Source organism: Lissotriton vulgaris, chromosome 9 (assembly GCF_964263255.1).
Source record: "Lissotriton vulgaris chromosome 9, aLisVul1.2, whole genome shotgun sequence".
NCBI lineage: Eukaryota > Metazoa > Chordata > Amphibia > Caudata > Salamandridae > Lissotriton > Lissotriton vulgaris.
This window is the reverse complement of record NC_141697.1, coordinates 529,017,318-529,029,358: the sequence shown is the minus strand read 5'-3', so window position 1 is coordinate 529,029,358 and position 12,041 is coordinate 529,017,318.

Here is a 12,041-nt window from a genome sequence, read left to right as displayed (position 1 = left end):
GGTTAAAAATAACTACATGTTTACCATCCATAGGGCCTACTTTATTCCTTACAAATTGACAAAAATTTGCAGTGGGCCACCGGTTAGCTGTAAAAAATGTGACCAGGTTTCTGGCTCAGATATACATATGTTCATGGAATGTCCTTCTCTTGCCACTTTCTGGGGGGAGGTCGGTGATTTCCTGACAAGTGTTTTGGCTGTACTGTCAATATGGACCTACTCTAATAATATTTGGCCTTGCAGAAAAAGTTACTGGCCTCACTGGAGTGCTGCTTTCCGGCCTTTCTACACTATTCTACTAGCTAAGAAGCAAATTTTTATAAAATGGACGGAATCAAGCCCTCCCACCTTTGCGGATTGGCAGTCTTCAGTCTTGGCAGTCTATAAACTGGACCTGGCCAGACAAGGAAGTGACAAGAAGAAGGCATTTTGGAAGCCTTTGCAACTTAGATGAGTGGCTCAAATGACGAAGTAAAATCGTGGAAATCTCGAGAGGTGTTTTTTTTCTTCTCTCTGTGTCCTATGATTATGCCATTAAACTCTTCGGGCTAAGTCGTGTATTGCCAGGCATCATGGTGGTCTATCCGCGAAAGTCATCTTGCTCTTTGAGCTTGGCAGAAAAGGTATCTCAGTGGTTTCTTCATTGATCCCTAAGGTGTTTCTGGTACCAGTAGGCGGGGCGCCACTTCCAACAGCCTATATTCCTCAGTTCTCGAGAGAGAGTACAGACACCTAGAGAGTGATTTGAAGTGAGATTGATGACGAATGAGGACAAACATTTTTTTACTTCGTCACTGTGGCATATGTTCCGTTATAAGATGGCATCCGTTGTATCGCCTGCACTAAACACAATCACTATTTTTGTAATTGATCAATCAATCATTCATTTGTAGAGCTCACTACTCACCCGTGAGGGTCTCAAGGCACTGAGGGGTGGGGGGAGCTGCTGCTGCTCGAACAACCAGGTTATGAGAAGCCTCCTGAAGGTCAGCAGGTCCTGGGTCTGTCACGGGTGGATGGGGAGGGTGTTCCATGTCTTGGCGCGAGGTGGGAGAAGGATCTGCTGCCAGTGGTCGTTCGGTGAATGCGTAAAATGATGGCGAGGACGAGGCCTGTAGAGTGAAGCTGGCGGTTGGGAGTGTAGAAGGTGAGTCGTTTGTTGAGGTATGCTGGTCCGGCGTCGTGGATTACTTTGTGAGCATGGGTGAGGAGCTTTAAGGTGACCCTCTTGTTGACAGGGAGCCATTGCAGGTCCCTCAGGTGGGCAGTGATGTGGCTGTGGCGGGGGATGTTGAGGATGAGGCATGCGGAGGCGTTCTGTATGCGTTGGAGTATCTTCTGAAGTTTGGCCATGGTTCCAGCATAGAGGGCGTTGCCGTAGTCCAGTCTGCTGGTGACAAGTGCCTGGGTGACTGTCCTTCTGGTTCCGGTGGGTATCCATCTATAGATCTTGCGAAGCATGCGGAGGGTGTTGAAGCAGGAGGAGGAGACGGCGTTGACTTGCTGGGTCATTGACAGTGATGAGTCCAAGATGAGCCCAGGTTGCGTGCATGGTTGGTGGGTGTTGGTGCAGCTCCCAGTGAGGCCGGCCACCAGGAGTCGTCCCAGGCAGAGGGGGTGGATCCGAGGATGAGGACCTCCATCTTGTTTGAGTTCAGTTTCAGGCAACTGTTCTTCATCCATTCGGCAATGGCCTTCATTCCTCGCGGAAGTTGGTTTTGGCGGTGGCGGGGTCTTTGGTGAGGGAGAGGATCAGCTGGGTGTCATCGGTGTACGAGACGATGTTGAGGTCGTGCGATCGAACGATGTTGGTGAGTGGTGTCATGTAGATGTTGAAGAGGGTCCGGCTGAAGGATGATCACTGGGGTACGCCGCAGATGATCTTGGTGGCTTCGGATCGGAATGGAGGGAGGCGGACTCTCTGGGTTCTGTCAGTGAGGAAGGAGGTGATCCAGTCCAGGGCCTTGTCACGGATCCCTGCGATGTGGAGGCGTGTGCGTAGGGTGTGATGGCAGACGGTGTCGAAGGCGGCCGAGAGGTCTAGGAGTATGAGGGCCTCTGTTTCGCCATTGTCCAGCAGGGTCCTGATGTCGTCGGTGGCGGCGATGAGGGCGGTCTCGGTGCTGTGGTTGCTGCGGAATCTGGACTGGGATGAGTTCAGGGTGTTGTTCTCTTCGAGGAATCGAGTCAGTTGTCTGTTGACGATCTTCTCGATGACTTTCGCCAGGAATGGTAGCAGGGAGATGGGCCGGAAGTTCTTAAGGTTCTTAGGGTCTGCTTTGGGTTTCTTGAGTAGGGCATTGATCTCTGCGTGTTTCCAGCTTTCCGGAAAGGTGGCAGTCTCGAACGAGCTGTTGAGGATCTTTCGAAGTTGGGGTGTGATGATGGAGCTCGCTTTGTTGAAGATGTGGTGGGGGCAGGGGTCTGTTGGTGAGCCGGAGTGGATGATGTTCATGGTTTTGAGTGTGACTTTGTAGTTGACGTAGTTCCAGGAGGTCAGGAAGCCAGTGTGACCGGGGGGTGGGGGGGGGGGGGCGGGGCGTCTGCGGTGTCGGCGGCTGTAGGGGGGGTTTGAGTGTTCAAGCTGTTGTGGATGTCTATGGTCTAGTGGTGGAAGTAGGTGGCTAGGGAGTCGCAGAGGTCTTGTGACCGCAGGATGTCGTTGGAGCTGGGGCTGGGGTTGGCGAGTTCCTTCACGATGTTGAAGTGCTCTTTGCCGTTGTGTGCGTTGTTGTTGATGCGTTTCTTGAAGGAGGTCCTTTTGGCGGTTCTGATGAGTTGGTGGTGCCTGCGGCAGGCGTTCTTGAAGGCTGTGTGGTTGCCTGTTGTTTGCTTGAGTCGCCATTTCTTCTCGAGTCTTCGGCAGGCCTGTTTGAATGTCCGGAGGTCGGCAGAGAACCAGATGACCCTTCTGTCAGTGCATCTGAATGAGGGTTTCTTGATCGGGGCGAGAGTGTTGGCGCAGTCGTCAATCCATTGCCTGAGGTTGCGGGCGACTGTGTTGGTGTGGGTGTGGTCGGTTGGTGGGTCTCGGGCGAGGGTGGTGATTAGTGTAAGGATGATGTTCCTCCCCCCAAAAAATGCACACTGACGAACAATGTAAAAGTAAAGTGGAAAGCTTTCCTACACACCACAAACTGCCATCACCTCTCAAATGTGTGACTCCACATCTGGTTGTGTTCAGTGCCCAGCAAACTTAAATTTGAATTTAAATAAGGAGGGTAACCATGGTATGCTTTTAAAGCGTGGTCCACATTATAGAGTCCGATTAAACTGGTTGATCTCCCAGATAAAGAAAGGATTATAGTTTTGTGGCACGTTCTCACTCCATGATCGTTAAACAAAGGTTTCAGCAAAGATCGCCATGCTTGAAGTAGGTGAGGGCAGACACACACTATATGCAATAAAGAGTTTTTTTAAAACAAGAAGTCTCCAACAATTTGCTGATCATTGTTGTACCCATCTTGGGGTGCGGTCCTTTCTTGTATATCTAGCAAATCTTAAGTTAAGAAATAAATACCTTATAAAAGGTTGTAGATGAGCCCTGTGATCCCGTGCTTCCCAGGACCGGGATCTCCAAAATGGCCACCATAAATTCCATCCTGAGTGCGGAAGGCAACGCACCAGTGCTCGGCGCACTCGTGATGACGAGTCATCAGATGCTTCTTTGAAGAAGTCAGAGACAGCTGGAGGCATCGTCGAGGACTAAAAGGGGGCAGAGGAAAGGAGCCGAGGAGGAGAGAGCCAAACCTTAATAAAGGACAGGAGCAGAGAAAGAGAAAGCAGTAGCGACACAGAGAAGGAAATTCTAACCTGACGGAAGAATCCCAGGACCTAGGAGAAAAGCTGTACGACAGCCACGAAGGAGAATGCAGAGCCGAGCCTAACTAAGAACAGCCCAGAGGCAACGTGCACAAGTCTAGCCGTCCCCTGGAGTAGGAAGACACTGCAACACCCCTTGCCACAACCCCGGAAGGCTGTGGCCTCAGGTAAGTCGGTGGTGGTTGGAGAGTAAAAGGGCTACACAGGGGCACACATAAAACTAAAACCCTAATGAGTAGAGCTCTTCACTGGGAAGTGGTGACTTAACTAGAATGGCCAATTTACTCATAACCCTTGACTGTTTTGTTTCAAGGGGCAACCTAGACCTCCTGACAAGACCTGGATAACAAACACAGGGAAGACAGTGAGCCGTAAAGGAGGGAGACACATCCCTCAACAAGAAAGAGAAGAACAATATTGTTTGTCTGAACTTCCTCCTCAGAAACTGTTGCAAGGAATGTTAAAAATAACTTCAGTACAATAAATTATAACACTAACCTGCTCCTGGGTGTGGACATTACTTCTATAGTGGCCCGAAGAGTGACCACAAGCTGTAGATAGGCTTGAATCTCAAGTTTCTCAAGCGTGTTACTAACAGCCCAAGCATCCTTTGTTATTGTTAATTCCTCTTTATCCTGCATAAAAGATAAAAGTTTCAATCATAGGTTTAATAGGTGTTTTGTAGGTGCTTTATTTACATCCAAATGACTGAAGGGCTGAAGATTAAAAGTATGTATGCTCTCCGATAAATAGGATCTCAAAAAACTTGTAGAATCATATTTTGTGAGTTCTTGCCAACTCAAACTTGCAAGAGTGCGGGGATCAGATAAAAACAAGGAATATAACCTTTAAAAAAAAACAGATTGTCTCAATAGGTTTTGGCTAGGCGGACCAAACTCTATTCGGATTTCTGCATGACCAATGTTCTTTGGATTCTTAAAAATAGACCTAAAAGCTTTAATTTGTAACTTATGTAAGAGTTCGCAATCCTTGCCTCAGAAGATTACCAATCCATAAGCCAATGAAGGAATCAGTTTAGCCTTTATAACTTTTACTAAGTTTTCATAGCTGGGACATGAAAGCTTGTCACGCCAAATTCTAAAAGCAAATATAAGTGAAGTAGTTTTAACCTTTGGATTATTAAAATTAAATTTAAAAGACACTCTATCATCAAATGTAATTCCTAGATACTTATAAGCCTTCACTTATTCAATAACTTTTCCATTTACTTTCCATTCTTGCAGCCTTGATTTAAATCCATTGATCAACATAATTTTGTTTTTCTTTTTATTAATTTGTAAACAGTTTGCTGTAATATAATTGTTGAAGGATTCTATTAGCCGTTGGAGACCTATTGGTGTATGGCTAAGTAATAAGGTATCATTGGCGTATTGTAAATATTTTATATTACATCCTGAGAGATTTGGGGAATGAGCATTAATATTTTGCAAATGGAGAGGTAGCTCAGCCATAACAAGGTTGAAAAGACATAGTGCTAATACACAGGCTGGCTTCAATCCGCTGGAGGTTTCGAAATGCTGGATCACACAACTGCCGCCCCCCAATTTCACTTGTACCCATGTGTTTGTGTATAACAACATAATCACATCTAGAAGTTTTTGCGGCCCACCCCATGCTCCAAAAGCAACTTGCGTGGGACCGTTTCGAAAGCGGCTTTCAAGTTGAGAAAGCAGATGTATAACTTTTTGTATATTGCCCTTTCCACCATCGATGTAAGGGACAGTAGATTTGTAATTGTTTACTGGCCTCTTCGGAATCCTGATTGATATATTGGTATTATGTTCATTAATGTGGCCCATTCTTCAAGGTCTTTAAGTAAGCATGATGCGAAGACCTTCGCCTCCACATCGGTTAGGGCTATGAGCCAATAGTTAGCCAGATTATCTGAAGGGCCGCTTTTATAAATAGGCTGTAAGATACTCCCTTGCCCCGATTCCGGAACCATTTGTTGCTACGACATCTTTGAATAATGGAGTAAGAACTCTAGCCCATAGTTCTGGATTAACTTTAAAAGCGGCATTAGGAATACAATTGGGGCCGGCTGCTCCATTGGATCTCATCCCACCTATAGTTGTTGGTATCATTTCCTCATTTGTTATTTCTATTAGTAGTGGCTTACCATTGTAAGGGCTTTCAATCACAATACGATGATAGTTTGTATCACTTAAAACGGTTGTAATATTCCGTTGGATGTTTTATCCTGTATAAATGTCAGGATGGACCCCATATAGACCAGAAATAAAAGCATCCCAGTCAGATTCAGATTTGTGCTATTTGCCCTCCTGCAACCATTCTCCAGGTTGTTAATAGCTTCCCAAAAAGATTTCATATTGTTAGTTTTGCAAGCATATTGTAGCTTAGACTATAAATCCTTGTGATACGCCCTTTTAGCCTTCCAAATCTTCTGTTTGTATGCTCTTCTCAAGCAATTCAATTAATGCTTTCTGGCAAAATTAGAATCTCGGTTTAGTTGCTTATATACTGCCCTTGTTGCTTAATTGAGAGCCTTCTTTTGTAAATGAAGGTCATACCAATACCACTTGTTGTAAGTGGCTTTAATAGGGATTTCCCTAGCTGTACTTTTAGCTGGAAAGTTTTCTACTAAAGAAGAGCATAAACGAGACAAGGTGTCTACCATGGATTTTCCATTTTGAGATTCGCGATGGGCACATTCGATTTGATTCTCCACAAGTGTCATTATTTCCAACTGCTTTTTTATTCTCCATATAAGACTTTTCAGGTTAAAAGCAGTTGGCATTTGTTAAAAGTTATTTTTCTTCAGATGATAGATAAGCTGCTAGTGCCAGTGTTCTGATTTGAGAATTGTGACCACTTTCCAATTACGGAGCAGCACAATACCAATTCCTTTCCAGATACTAAAAGTAGATGCTTTGAAATGATAATGTAATCAATTATAGAGTGGTGCTTAGTGTTTTTATAGGTTGGTACGCCTATTGAATTGTGTAATGGATGTTCTTGCAGTACTATTAGGCTCAATTTTTGTAATTGAGCACAACAGGACTGGATTGCGACACTATTTGAATTACCTGAAGAATTTCTAATAACCATGGCATATTTAAGTCACCTGTGATAATTAGGATAGTTTCTGGGTATTGATGAGTAAGAGTTTTGAATATTTCAAAGAAGACGGTAATCTGGGTTGTTTCGATTGATTTCTTTGTGCTCAAGTATAGGTTCAATAAAATGATTGGGATTTGTAGATGAATTTTAATACATTATAGCCATGGTAATTGAAGATCGATTTCTTGAGGCTGGGTATCTAATTCTAATGAAATATAAATTGAGAGCCCAACTTTATCTCGGCCAAACAAAGATGTACAAATTGTAGGAATGTAATATTCTTGCTAACTAATGATGGCAATGTTATCCTCTTTCCAAGTTTCCTGGAACATTCAAATTTCGAAATTCTGTAAGAAGACTGTTGTACGTCGATTTCCCAGCAGTCTTGAAAGGCCATGCACATTCCAGGACCAGATGCTGATAGACATTTGCGGTCTGGCAAAACAGTTCAACCATCAGTCGCTTTCTTCTTGTTTTCCCTTTCTAAGAATTGGTGCAAGCCAAGCCCAACCACCATTAGAACCAGCTTTTTAGGAATTTGCTCGCAAATACGTGTGCTTGAGAGTGAACTTGTAATCATAATGCCTGAAGATAATGCACTTCTGAAAACAAAGAAGGAAACCAGAAAGGTAAATAAGGACCTTGGGTAGCAATCAAGTATTTTAGAACAGTGGTCCTTATAATATGCAATTAATTTAACTAGATAAATATAGACTGAAATCAGTGCTACATTGGAAGTGTCCAGCCGGACATTCAATTTATTAAATCAATGAATTCAAGGGAATTATGTGAACAACACAACAATATAGTGAGACACAATCCTGTATGTTGCATAAACACATGACATTTACAAAACAAGAAAGACATTTCAGGCAAGACAAGGGTCGCTTGGCGAATGTAAATTATGGCAAGCTTTAAAAGGAAACAGAAAATGCACTTTTTTTATCTCAGTGGATTCATGTACATGCTGTTTACATGGGTCGACAATGTTTCGATCCTTTCAAAACAATAATAGGATCATCATCAGGACAATGATTAGTACATGCCTGAGTATAACAATTGCCATGGTTCAGGTGTCTAAGTCCATTCTTAGCCATTGTAAGTGCAGTAAAGCCATTAAGAGTAGGTGGTCTGGGAGTTGGTCATTACAAACTCCACAACTCCATAATGGCTTTACTGAAACCTGGGAAGTTTGGTAGCAAACTTCTCAGCACATTAAACCCACACTGATGCCAGTGTGGAATTTAATGTAAAATGCACTCAAAGGGCATCTTAGAGATGCTCCCTGAAAAACTACCAGCCCTGGGGTGGTTCCTAAATGGCTGCCGCCATTTTCGACCACCAGACAGGTTTCTGGACCCCTGGGTAGAAGGCCTTTGCTCTCTGGGCTCAGAAACAAAGGCCATCCTAGGCAGAGGTGTCATGCCTCCTCCCCCAGGATGGGCTGGGTCCACGAAGGTGAAGCTTCAAAGGCCTGCCACCTTTGCAAGCTGTCCCCCTCTTTCTCTGCCCCAAGCTATTTGCTCCCACCGGTTCTGACACACACTTTGAATCAGCAGGGAAATCAAGTTAGGAGGAGAGGTGTGCCCACCTTTGCCAACCCCAGCCCTCATGTGGGGGAGGCAAGGTGAAGCACACATCTCAGCCCCCTCCGCCCTGAAGATGAGGGGACCCAGCAAATTAGGGAGAGGCTCATGCACCCCCCATGAGGATGGCATAATAGGGGCTTTACCCACCCCCAGGAAGGGACCTATTGGTCTCGACCAATTATACCTTTAACGCTCCTAAATTTAGTATTTTGGGGCAACCCTGAACATTGCCTCCTCAGATTTGAGGAAGAAAGAATAAGGACTGAAGAGCCTTGCTGACCCAGGAAGAAGAGGACACCAACTGCGTTGGTGCCAGCCCTGCTGGCCGGTCCCAACTCCTAACTGCCTACAGCGGAAACCCCGGCATGACATGCAGCCCTCTAGAGCCCGGAGGACCTGCCTTGCACCCACCTTAAAGACTGTCTCTCGTGAGCACCGGGTTTGCTCAGCAAAGACTCAAGCCACAGAATCCGAATTTCAGGCGGGTCTGCGATTCTGCACCACTCTGCACCCGATGCCCATGGCCTGAGTTTAAGTGGCCCAACACCACAAGGAGGTCTCCCCAGCAATCCTGACCTTGTGATCCCTGACCTCCCTCAAGCCTCAAGCCGATGCCTGCAGCCTCCACCTGAAGGGTCACCCCGACAGCGACCGGAGCTGGTAAGAAGACCTGACACCAAAAGATACCCCTACAACCAACAATGTCCAGGCATCCCCCAATAATCCAATTTACCTCTTCAGTCTGTCGCCTCCAGGAAGCCTCCCTGATCGAGCCTGCAGCATCTGAGCCTCTGTGCCGCTGATGATGCAGCTCCTGTGCTGATTTTTGGCCCCTGAAGTGCTGATCCTAATCCCCGGAGCTTTGTAAGTACATTTTACCTACCTGTACCAAGTCCTGCTTGGTTCTAGAAATAAAACATAAGTATGCTTTTTTTATACTTACCTTATTGGTCTGGATTCTGTCTCTGAGTGTGTGTAATCGTCCTTGATTGAGTGAATACAATAAATGCTTAACACACCCTCATGATAAGCCTAACTGCTCGCCCACACTGCCACAAAGGGAGCTGTTAGTGATTATCTAATTTAGCCTCTGCTTTACCTCTGGGGATCCCCTGGACTCTGTACACACTATACCTTACTTTGGTATGGTATATACAGAGCCAACTTCCTAAAGTGATCATTTAATTGTCACTATCTGATTGGGCCTTTAGGACTAAGTTTGTCAATTTAAGTAGCTTAGAATCGATACCAGCGACATAGATAGAGAGGGAGAGTATTAAGCAGCTCCACTTGTATATTCAACTTATCAGAATGTAAATTTAGAGTTGTGGTTATTGCATCAATAACCATATATTCCCCCATATGCCAGTATGAACCTGGGGAGGGCCATTAAGGGAACTGACTTCCTCAGTGGTGTTTTCATCCTATTTAGCTAAAAGAGAGAGGTGGGCTGACTTGAGGGAGTTATTCATAAAGTTCACTTTCTCTTCCTTACAGTGACCTTGTACCAAGGGAACTTTCTCAAGGATATTTTTCTCAGGAGTGAGAGTCGGTTTCTGATCTACCTGATTTCTTCCGATTACAGACTATGGGGCATATTATCAAGGACGGCGTTAAAATTATTGCTGGTTTAGCGGCAGAAAACTGAAGCTAAAGTGGCAATAATGAGCTTGATAATATACCCTGGAGAATTCCAATAGAAGCCCATGTTCACACCAGAATATCGACTTCTATTGGAATTCTCAAGGGCATATTATCAAGCCCATTATCGCCGCTTTAGCTGCAGTTTTCTGCTGCTAAACAAGTCAAGTCAAGTCAAGTCATAGAATTTATATAGCGCACTACATACCCAGAGGGTTTCAAGGCGCTTAGGAAGGGGAGGAGGATTACTTGCGATAATTTTTAACGCTGTTCTTGATAATATGCCCCTAAATTTCTATTCTATTCTATTCTTTGGCAAATTGGAGCCTGTTTTGTCTTGAACTTCATGGTCCATGTTGTTACTTAAAATATTCCTAACATCCAGATCAAAATTTTTATTATCAATGATATCCGCTTTATCGAAGACGAGGGTATCTCTTGGCTTGCGTTTGAAACAGTGCCAGATGATAGATCAATAACCCTATTATTCACATTCAAACTAAGATCGAGGTCTATTATATAAACATGTTAACTTCTGTCAGTAGTCCATTCCGGGGTCCACCAGTCCTAGATGGTATGCAACACTTAGCTGGGTTCGTGTTGGAGGGCAGAAGTCTTGCTTACTTGAGCTTTACGATCATCGAGTGGGAACCTTCCTCAAAAGTAGATATTGCACTGTTGTCTACTGGTAGTTTACTAAATGTAAGCATCTTGGAAGATTACAATCAGCTGTTGTCTTACTTTCAATATCCTTCCCCTGGACTGTTTGACAATTGCTTATTGTTATTTTTTTTAAATCTTTTGATTAGTTTCAAAACAAAGAAAGTAATAGACATATCAGGTGCCATACATTCAGACATAATAAGAAGGCAGACAGATGTTGATACAGGATGGATACTAAGCAGTGAAGAAATGGCTGAGACGCCTACGCCAATGTATGAGAAACAGGGTGTGCCACAGTACAATATACAATTCACATTAAGCGCAAGCTCTCAGAGTCTGCCCACCCATAAAATCAGGATAATAGGAGAAGCATGAGCACCAGATACTGAAATACCAACAAAGTCAGGATGTTCCACCAAATATACTTGTAAAAGGAAAGTGAAAGAGAGTGTGAAGAAAAAGAAACCATAAAAACAAAAAAGAAGACAAAACAATAAACCCATCCCCCCACCCTGCACCCCTGCATATGGCTATCGCCTAACCCCAAGTAGCAGTGTGCCTGTCGCCCCAACTAACTAAGTACTAAAAGTAGAAAATGGAGGAGGACATCTTCATACATGCCCCCAGTCTCCGCTCCACCCAGCAAAGCCAAGAATCCCCAGACTAAGGTCTCAAAATTTATTAAGCTGCAAATACGTAGTGCAACAGGGGAAACTCCAAACACCGCCCAACCTCCCGAACGCATAGTGGTTGCAAACCCCGTGTCCAGTAATACCCGATGACAAACTCAATCACACAGTCTCATCCTTGACCCTTCCGATCAAACATGTGCGCCCCTTCCGGACAAACTGTCGCTTCCGCAGGATAGTCAATGCACAAAAAAGCTGTAGCAAAGTTCAATCCGAGACGAAGCAGAGAGATGGAGGTGTTGAGAACTCCGCTAAGTCCAAAGACTCCCCACACCGTCATGGATTCCCAACGTTGTTTCGTCCGCCATCATAGCGGTGCCAATGTATAGGGGAGTGACGCAGTTTCAAACCAACAACAGTTCATATCAAAAGTCTACGGAAAGGGAGCATCACGTAGTCCATCAGGTAGTCCATCCATAGTCGGCATCGATCGTAGGCCGGACAATCCAATTGCGACATCGAGCTTGCTCTCAGCACCCAAAACTCTGGTCAAAGGCTCCAACGTCTCCCATAGTATGGGGTTTGCTTCCTCCAT